The 10,365-nt window shown below is 45.8% G+C and overlaps 1 non-coding gene across 1 annotated transcript; it reads right to left on the bottom strand.

Moving 5' to 3' along the window:
- Window positions 1–3,126: 3,126 nt before the first annotated feature.
- On the bottom strand, window positions 3,127–3,264 carry LOC114809895. The gene has a single exon (XR_003757666.1). It is a non-coding gene; the product is annotated as a small nucleolar RNA SNORA7 (small nucleolar RNA).
- Window positions 3,265–10,365: the final 7,101 nt, after the last annotated feature.

Here is a 10,365-nt window from a genome sequence, read left to right as displayed (position 1 = left end):
ATGATTATAACCCATTACTTCTCACTCTCACAACCGTGCTCCTTCCACTAAGCCATGATAGAGCCTAGGCCTGAGACTCAGAAGGACCTGGGTTCTAATCCACCACGTGTCTGCTCTGTGACCTTTGGCAAGTCACTTAATTTCTCTCTGCCTCAGTTACCTCCTCTCTTAAATGGGGTTTAAGCCTGTGAGCCCCATGTAGAATATGGCCTATGACCAGCCTGATAATTTTGTCTCTACTGCAGCACTTACAATAGTTCCTACCACAAAGTAAAGGATTAACAAATGCCATTTTTTAAGAAAAGTGTACCATTTTTTCCCTCATCCTTGTGTTGCCTCCTCAGCAGTGTTGGAAATGGATGCCGCCTATCAGAGAGTCTCAGAGCCATTTCCTGCAGCTTCACACTGAACCAACTGCAGGTCTCCTGCAGGCCCAGTTACAGCAGTTCAGTCAGTCAATCAGTCAATCATACTTATTGAGCATTTAATGTGTGCAGAGCACTGTACTACACACTTGGGGGAGTACAGTAGAACAACAGAACATACATATTCCCTGCCCACAACGAGCTTACAGTCTAGAAAGTCTAGGTTCAGAAATTCAGAACTTGGCATCATGGCTATACTTGGTTCCACTAGAATGATTCCAGTTTGCAGGGAGGGGAGGCCTTCCCAAAATGCCAGAATTCTCATTACAAGTTCTGGAGTGACCATGAGGGTTCTTGGCTAGGAATGTGCCCAAATGTTTGGAGTTCAATGCAAATGTTCTTTGGGGTTGCAATCCTGCAGCATGACCTAGTTGATAGAGCACAGGCCTGGAAGTCAGAAGGACCTGGGTTCTAATCCTGACTCCACCACTTGTATGCTGTGTGATTTTGGGCAAGTCACTCAACCTCTCTGTGCCTATCACCTCATCTGTGAAATGGGGATAAAGACTGTGAACCCCAGGCAGGACAGGAATTTTGTCCAACCGAATTAACTTGCATTTACCCCAGTGCTTAGAACATTGCTGACACATAGTAAGCACTTAACAAATACCATCATTATCATTATTGTTATTAGCAATCTCATGAACACTAACTTTGCTCCCACAGGAAACTAGGCAGCTAGAAACACTAGGAGGGTGCAGAGAGGGTTGAATGGGTACATGGACAAGTAGTCCAATGTAAGTCAATGGAGGGAGCTCTGCCCATCCTTAACTGTGAGGTGTCTAGGAGGGCAACCAGTGTACCACCCCTCCGAGGAGCCTGGTGCTGCAGTTGGAGGTAGTCTCGGGTTGGATAATTGACCCATGACCCATGACCCATGACCCATGATGGCACCGTAACTGATTTACAGTTCTTGGGATTATTATGACTCTCTGAAACACGGGGTCCATAAAAGCCCTCAGCCGTCCCTTAACAGCATAAATTAGACTGGATCCTGAGAATACTGTCTAACCCTGATATCTTCAGGTCTTTCTCCCCTCTGAAGGAGTAGGGAAGGCAGGTAGAGTAGGAAAAGTGGCTTGAACTCCATGCCAACAAAGTCAAGTTGTGCGGTGGCTAAGAGGCCTCATTCATCACCCCTCTCCTCCAACCTGTCCAGTCAACTATTGCAGTATCAAAGGCCCCAGACGGGGAAGAGTTGCATCTTCCTACCCCTTAGGGTGTTGGGTAATGTTCTAAGAACAAGGTGGGAGTGGAGCCCCCTGTCTGGAGCGGTTTTGCCGGGCAGCAAATGTGTGTTAAATTGTGGCTTAATTTGTATGTCTCCCCTCGAGATTGTGGGCATGTGGTGGACACGTTCTGCCTTTAATTCCATTTTGTATGTATAGCTCCAAGATCTGCCCATGTCATCACTTGGATGGATGGTGTTCAATGAATAAGTTCGTTGTGAGTAGGGAATGTGTCCGTTTATTGGTACACTGTACTCTCCCAAGTGCTCAGTACAGTGCTTTGCACACAGTAAACCTTCAATAAATACGATTGAATGAATTAATGAATTATTTTGATGAGGAGGAGGGAATTGTGCCATGGCATGCCAGGTATCATAGCCTGAGCAGTGAATCGGGGCTGACTATGGAGGCCAAAAATTTCTAGGGACACTCAAAACTCTGATCATCTGCCCCAACAATCAATCAGTTGTATTTTTTGAGAGTTTACTACATGTAGTTCTGAAATAAACACTAGGAGAGAGTAAAATACAGTTAGTAGACACAATCACATCCCTCAAAGATCTTACAAACTAGTGGGGGAAATAGAGCTTAAAAAATGACAGGTAGGGAGGATGATACAAACACTAGTGCGTTGACGATTGCAACCTCAGTGTTTAGAAAGTATAGGCTCTGTGTGTGAGGGAACCAGTAAGGGGGGAAATAAGGGTGGGGAGAGGAGAGTGACTCTTCTAAAACTATATCTTGCAGTTAATCAATAAATCCATCAGTGATATGTGCTGTGGGGCCGAGCAGATATAGCATCTCAACAAAACATTAAGTGGGCAATGGATGGATCAATAACCAAAGCAGCAGGCCACAGGGGGGACTGATGACTTGACAACCCCATGTCTTTATGGTGCTCAGTGGCTAACAGGGAGTGGCTGGCTCTGAAGTGTGTCAAGAAATTTCTTGGGAGAGGAATCCTATAGGCAAGTAGACCACAGCTGAGCTGATCCTCTCTCAAACACTCTGAGTCCCATATGCTCCCTGAGCCAGAGTAGGTGGGTTCTAATCCCGGCTCTGTCACTTGCCTGCCGTGTGACCTAGGGCAAATCATTTAATTTCTTTGGTACTCAGTTTCCTCATCTGCAAAATGAGAATTCAACACTTGCTCCCATCCCATCTTGTGAACCCCACAAGAAAGAGGGACTGTGTCTGATGATTATTCTGTCTCTACCCCAGAGCTTAATTCAGTGCTTGGTCCATTTTCTTGTCTTATGCTGTCGAATCATCTCCAACCCATAGAGACACCATGGACAAATGTCTCCCAGAATGCCCCACCTCCATCTGCAATCATTCTGGCAGTGTATCCATAGAGTTTTCTTGGTAAAAATACACAAGTGTTTTACCATTGCCTCCTTCCACGCAGTAAACTTGAGTCTCCACCCTGGACTCTCTCCCAGGCAGCTGCTGCCCAGAACAGGTGAGTTTTGACTTGTAGCAGATTGCCAGCCACTCACTAGCCACTGCCCAAGCTAGGAATGGAATGGATAGGCCTCTGCTTGACTCTTCCTCCCATAAATGAGACTGGTAGAGTACTGGAAACTCTCCAGGTGCGACCCTGAGAGGGGACTTGGTCCACAGTAAATGCTTAACAAATACCACAGTTATTCTTATTATTAGTAATTGCAGTCTGTTTTTATCAGCAGCTAAGAGGACATATAGGACTGTGTTGCTTTGGAACTGCTTATGCAGTAAGCGAGGCAGAGTTTGTATTTGGTGTGGTTTCTTGCAGTCACGGTGAAGTAGCCCAGAAGCACAAACACGAAGTTGAGTCTACGCTGCAGTGATGTCAGCCAAAGCCAGGAACTGATTAATGTTGCTTGGAAGTTAAGAATCTCAGACAATTGTATTGAACTGCTTGCTGTTAGGATCTAGGATCATTTTCCCTTTGGTGAAGCTATTGATTTGATGGATAAAGTGGTGGTAATTTTTCTTCTGGGAGGGTCCCATTAGGGATCTTTGAATTCTGCCTGATTTCATGGCCACAAAGATGAAGGATGCTTAGTGCTGCTCTTTAAAACCACCCGCAGACGACTAAATTCATTCAGCTCACTTCCAAATTTCTTCATTTAAATCAAACTTCGGAAGTCTCTTCCTTAACTGATTCAAACCAAGGTGTGTTTTCTATTTAATATTCTCCTGTTTTCTGACCTGTCTTAGTTTTACGACCACAAAACCCAGCCTTTCTGAAACACACACATACACACACACAGATGCACACATGCACATGTGAACACATAATAAGCCAGGTACACATGTACAATGCAAGCGCACACACACACACACACACATGAACACACATTGCATACACACAACTAGCCCATGTCCTACCTCTGTCCTGGAATGCACTCCTTCCTCACATCTGCCAAACAATCACACTTCCCCCCTCAAAGCCCTACTGAAAGCTCACCTCTTCCAGAAGGCCTTCCCAGAGTAAGCCTCCCTTTTCCTCTGCTCCTTCTCCCCTCCCCATCAACCCGACTCCCTCCCTCTGCTGTACCACACTCCCTGCCCCATAGCACTTGTGTATATTGGTACATATTTATAATTGATGCTATTGATGCCTGTTTACTTGTTTTGATGTCTGCCTCCCCTCTTCTAGACTCTGAGCCCATTGTTGAGTAGGGATTGCCTCAATTTGTTGCCGAATTGTACTTTCTAAGCGCTTAGTACAGTGTTCTGCACATAGTAAGCGCTTAATAAATATGATTGAATGAATGAAAGAACTACAGAAATGTATGTGATTGGTTACATCTGCATTTACTTGAAGAGAAAATTTTGAAGAACATCTGATTCAAACAAGTTAAAAGTCAAATTCATTAGGGAGTTAGCCTGTTTGCCCTCCCTCTGAGAAGGTTCCCTTATTGTTTAGCTCACATAATTTACAGTTGAGTGCAAACTGAATTATTCTACAGCAAATGCAAATAATGTGCTTCATTGGTATCGAAACCGATTCTCCAAACAACTATAAATTCAAAGGAAATATTAACTTGGGACAAGCTCTGTGCCAGCTTTCCCTTTCCAGGAGGGATTTATGAGACAAAAACAGAAATAATGTCAATATTTAAGTCCAAAAACAATATTTTCTGAGATATAAGAGGTTTGTGAGAATTATTTTGTCCTCAAAAGCAGTTGAGATTTACATATCGTTCAGTGGTATTTATTGAGCTCTTACTGTGTGCAGAACAATGTACTTGGGAGAGTACTGTACTGTGGTTGGAGGAGTACAGTCGAGTAAGTAGACATGATTCCGGCCCACAGGAGCTAATAATTGAGTAGGGAGACAGATATTAAAATTAATTACTTACAAATGAAGAGAATCATACTGAAGACCATTTCCCTTGCCTCAGTGGGATCAATCAATCCATCAATCTTATTTACTAAAAAATGGTATTTATGAAGTGCTTACTTTGTGTCAAACACTGTTCTAAGCACTGGGGTAGATACAAGTGAATCAAGTCAGCCACGGTCCTGTCCCAAATGGGACTCACAGTCTGAGGGAGAACTGGTATTGACCACCTGTTTTACAGTTAAAGAAACTGAGACACAGAAGCAAAGTGACAGAGCTAGGATTAGAACACAGGTCCTCTGACTCCCAAGCCCAGGATCTTTCTGCTAAGCTGTGCTGTTCCTTGAGTCCTTGAATGTTTTCTGGGTGCAGAGCACTATACTAAGCTTTTGGTACAATACGATAGAGAAGAATAGAGAAAAGAATAGAGAAGTGCTTGAGAAAGTACAACAATAAAGAGTTATAATCCCTGTCCACAATGAGCTCCCAGTCTTGAACTCCCAGATTCCAAAGAGCCCCAGTGAATCTCTGCTGGGTCCTTGATTTTTCAAGTTCACAATGGATCTGGGGGATTTGGGGATAAAAACCAATGTCAAATTAGGCTGGGAAAACTGTAAGGGAAACTCTCTTAACATCCTCAGAGTGAACTTGCTGTCGATCAGTCAGTTAGTCAGTCAATTATACTTATTGAGCACTTACTGTGTGTAGAGCACTGTACTAAGCATTTGAGAGAGTACAGTATAATAATAATAATAATAGACACATTCCCTGCCCACGGTGAGCTTACAGTCTAGAAAGGGAGGAGAGCCAGGTATCATTCATGGAGGGACAGTATGATCATCCCATAACTACTGCCAACTTCTGCTTTTCAGAGCTTGGGGCAAGCAAGTTTTTCCCTTTTTAGATTTCCTCTTGTCCTCCAAATCTTCTCTGGGTATCAATCAATCACTGGCATTTATTGAGCACAAAGCACTTAGTACAGTGTCCTGCAAATAGTAAACAATAAATACCACTGATTAACTCACTGTGTGCAGAGTTCTGTACTAAATGTTGGGAAAGAATACACAGTTGGGAAGAAGACATTTTCCCTGGCCCTTATTTTCTTTATCTCTACATGCTGAGCCAGACTGAGCTTAAACATCTGGAAAGAGACATCCTTTGATATGCAGGAACTTGAGCTGTCTGCCAATGATCAGTTCAGGAGCTGAGCTGGAGGTAAGGGGTGGAAGAAGGTCAGTCTCCCACGGGTCTGTCAGCCACCATCATTGCCCATTTGGACCCTGTAAAATAGAGCAGCATTTCCTGAAGACCAGTGGCCGACATTGGGCTGCTTGTTTCATTTTTGTTTTTATGGCATTTGTTAAGCACTATGTGCCAGACACTGTACTAAGTGCTGGGGTGGATACCAGCTCATCAGGTCGGGCACAGTCTCTGTCCCACATGGGGCTCACAATATTAATCTACATTTTACAGATGAGGTACTTGAGGAACAGAGAAGTTAACTGATGTCACACATCAGGCAAATAGTGGAGCTGGGATTAGAACCTAAGACCTTCTGACTCCCAAGCCTAAGCTCTATCCATTAGACCACACTGCTCATGGTTGGGCCATGAGACCTGGAAGACTTTGTGACCTGGGGGGCTTTCATACTATAAGGATCTAAAATGCTTCTGGAGGAGAGTTTATGAATGATTTTGAGTATCCCAATCACTTCCCAATCTTTCCTACAATGGGGTGGACAGAATTATGCATGGAATGCCTGGTACAGGCATGCCAAGATGTTATATAAAATAATAAGTGCTTATATTGTTCCAAGCACTAATCTAAGGACTGGGGTAAATACAAGATAATCAATTTGGACACAGTCCCTGTCCCTCAAGGGAATCCCAGACTAAGTAGACTGGAAACAGGTATTTATTCCCAGTTTTACAGATGAGGAAACTGAGGCACAGAGAAGTGAAGTGACTTGTCCAAGGTCACAAGGCAGGCAAGTGGCAGAGCCGGGATTAGAACCCAGGTACTCTGATTCCCAGGCCCATGCTCTTTCCACTAGGCCACGTGCGTCCCACCTGGCGAGCGGCCTCTGGACCCCTCGCTGACAGTGCCCAGCGTCCAATAGTCTTCTGTTCTGCTGTGGCCTCATATTAGTCTTGTCTTGTCTTATGCCGTCGAGTCGTTTCTGACCCATAGCGACACCACGGACACATCTCTCCCAGAATGCCCCACTTCCATCTGCAATCGTTCTGGTAGTACGCCGATAGAGTTTTCTTGGTAAAAATAAGGAAGTGGTTTATCATTGCCGCCTTCCGTGCAGTACCCTCATATTAGAGTGATCATTAAGAGAACATTAAACAGTGCCTCCAAGCTCTCTCTCCTGAGTGATTTACCGACAGTTAACCTCCAGGTCCCTCAGTGGAAGTTATCAGGCTTGGTCCTTGCAAGATGATGATGATGGTTTTTGTTCATTCATTCATTCAGTCATATTTATTGAGCTCTTACTGTGTGCAGAGCACTATACTAAGTGCTTGGAAAGTACAATTCAACAATAAAGAGAGACATTCCCTGCCCACACCGGGCTTATAGGCTAGAAGGGGGGAGACAGACCACAAAAAAAAGTAAACAGACATCAATATAAATAAATAGAATTATAGATATGTCCACACCAAACAAGTAAAAAGGCAATAATTTAAATGAATAGATTTATAGATATGTACAGTAAGTGCTCAATAAATATGTTTGAATGAATATACAAATGCTGTGGGGTAGGGAGTGAGTCGGGATGACGGGGAGGGGAGAAGGGGCTGAGGAAAAGGGAGGCTTAGTCTAGGAAGGCCTCTTGGAGGAAGTGAGCCTTCAGTAGGGCTTTGAAGGGGTAAGTGTAGTCGTCTGGCGGATTTGAGGAGGGAGGGTGTTCCAGGCCAGAGGTAGGACATGGGCCAGGGGTCGACTGCGGGACAGGCAAGAACAAGGCACAGTGAGGAGGTTAGCGGCACCAAAGGAGTGGAGTATGTGGGCTGGGATGTAGAAGAAGAGAAAGGAGGTGAGGTAAGAGGGGGCAAGCGGATGGAGAGCTTTGAAACCAATAGTGAGGAGATTTTGCTTGACATGGAGGTGACTAGGCAACCACTGGAGATTTTTGAGGAGGGGGGTGGCGCCCAGAACGTTTCTGTAGAAAGGTAATCTAGGCAGCAGAGTGAAGTGTGGACTGAAGTGGGGAGAGACAGGAGGTTAGGAGGTCAGAAAGGATGCTGATGCAGTAATACAGTCCAGATAGGATGAGTGATTGAACTAATGTGGTAGCAATTTGGATGGAGAAGAAAGGGCGGATCTTAGTGATGTTGTGAAGATGAGACCAGCAGGCATTGGTGATGGACTGGATATTCATTCATTCATTCAATAGTATTTATTGAGTGCTTACTATGTGCAGAGCACTGTACTAAGCGCTTGGAATGAACAAGTCAGCAACAGATAGAGACAGTCCCTGCCTTTTGACGGGCTTACGGTCTAATCGGGGGAGACGGACAGACAAGAACAATGGCAGTAATGGATATGTGGGGTGAATGTGAGAATGGAATCAAGGATGATACCAAGGTTGTAGGCTTGTGAGATGGGAAGAATGGTAGTGCCGTCCACAGTGACTAGAAAGTCAGAGAGAGGATAGGGTTTGGGAGGTAAGATAAGGAGCTCTGTCTTGGACATGTTGAGTTTTAGGTGGCGGGAGGACATTCAAGTAGAGATGTCCTGAAGGCAGGAGGAGATGCGAGCCTAGAGGGAGGGAAGGAGAACAGGGGAGGAGATATAGACTTGGGTGCCATACACATAGAGATGGTAGTTGAAGCTGTGGAGAGAATGAGTTCACCAAAGGGGTGAAGAGGGAGAATAGAAGGTGACCAAGAACTGAGCCTTGAGGAACACCTACAGTTGGGGGGTGGGAGGGAGAAGAGGGGCCCATGAAGGAGCCTGAGAATGAATGGCCAGAAGGATAAGAGGAGAACCAGGAGAGGACAGAGTCAGTGGATAATGTGTTGAGGAGGAAGGGATGGTCCACAATGTCAAAGGAGGCTGAGATGTTGAGAAGGATTAGGATGGAGTAGGAACCATTGGATTTGGCCAGAAGGAGGTCATTGGTGACCTTTGAGAGGGCAGTTTCAGTGGAGTGAAGGGGGCACAAGCCAGATTGGAGGGAGTCGAGGAGAGAGTTGGGGGAGAGGAATTCAAGATAACAAGTGTAGATGACTTGCTCCAGGAGTTTGGAAAGGAAGGTAGGAGGAAGATGGGGTGATAACTGGAGGGGGCAGTGGGGTCAAGAGAGGGGGTTTTTTTAGGATGGGAGTCTTGGGTATGTTTGAAGGCAGAAGGGAAGAAGCCATTGGAGAGTGAGTGGTTGAAGAAGGAAGTTAAGGAGGGGAAGAGGAAGGGGGCGAGAGGTTTTATAGGGTGGGAGGGAATGGGGTCTAATGTGCATGTGGAGAGGGTGGCACTTGAGAGGAGGCAGGAGGTCTCCTCTGAAGATACTGCTGGGAAGGATGAGAAAGTAGAAGAGGGGGCCGAAAGGAGCAGAGGGATGGAGGAGGGGGAGGCTTGATTTGGAGGAGCTCAGACCTGATGGTGTTAATTTTCTTAATGAAGTAGATGGCCAGATTATTGGGGGTGAGGGATGGAGGATGGGGAGGGATGGGGGCCTGAGGAAGGAGTTAAAGTCGAGAACAATGCTTACTTTGGGTCAAGCCTTAGCCGCCGCCTACGGCCGCCACCCACCCTGGACAACCTCAGGGCCCCCCCGCCGCCACAGGGTTATTTGGTCATGAGCTCTGGGACACTCTCGGCCGCTGGCCGCTTGACTTTGAGTCTGATCGGGTAGGGTCGGCTCGTCCCCCGACCCTGGTCATCGCCTGCTTATTAACACTATTGTAGTGTGCCTTACTGTAGCATGTTGCTATATTTGCGATCTCGCTTTTTATTGTTTATTGTCATCAGATTTTGAATTTGATCAGGTCGCCCCTTAATCGAGTCTACCCCCGACCCTGGTCATCACCCCTTTTATTAACACGACTATATTGTATCATACTGTATCATGTTGCTATATTAGCACCACTGTATTGTATCATATTGTATCATGTTGCTATATTACTGATTTCGTTTATTACTGTTTATTGTTGTCAGTGCTGCCACCCACCTCTCTGGCCTCGCCATGTCCCTCCTCCCCCCCTCCCCCCTCCCGCCCCTTCCTATCCTCCCCTTCCCCTTCCCCTTCCCCTCTCTCGCTCAGCTCTTTCCCGCTCTCTCCTCTGTCTCCTCCCCCCCTCCTCTCTCCCGCCCTAGAACCCCACTTTACCAGCGCTACCCCTCTTCCCCCTCCCCCTACTCTTCCCCCCACCTA

The sequence above is a fragment of the Ornithorhynchus anatinus genome, chromosome 2 (genome assembly GCF_004115215.2).
Source record: "Ornithorhynchus anatinus isolate Pmale09 chromosome 2, mOrnAna1.pri.v4, whole genome shotgun sequence".
NCBI lineage: Eukaryota > Metazoa > Chordata > Mammalia > Monotremata > Ornithorhynchidae > Ornithorhynchus > Ornithorhynchus anatinus.
The sequence above is the reverse complement of the archived record's forward strand: the minus strand, read 5'-3'. Positions and strand labels throughout refer to the sequence as shown.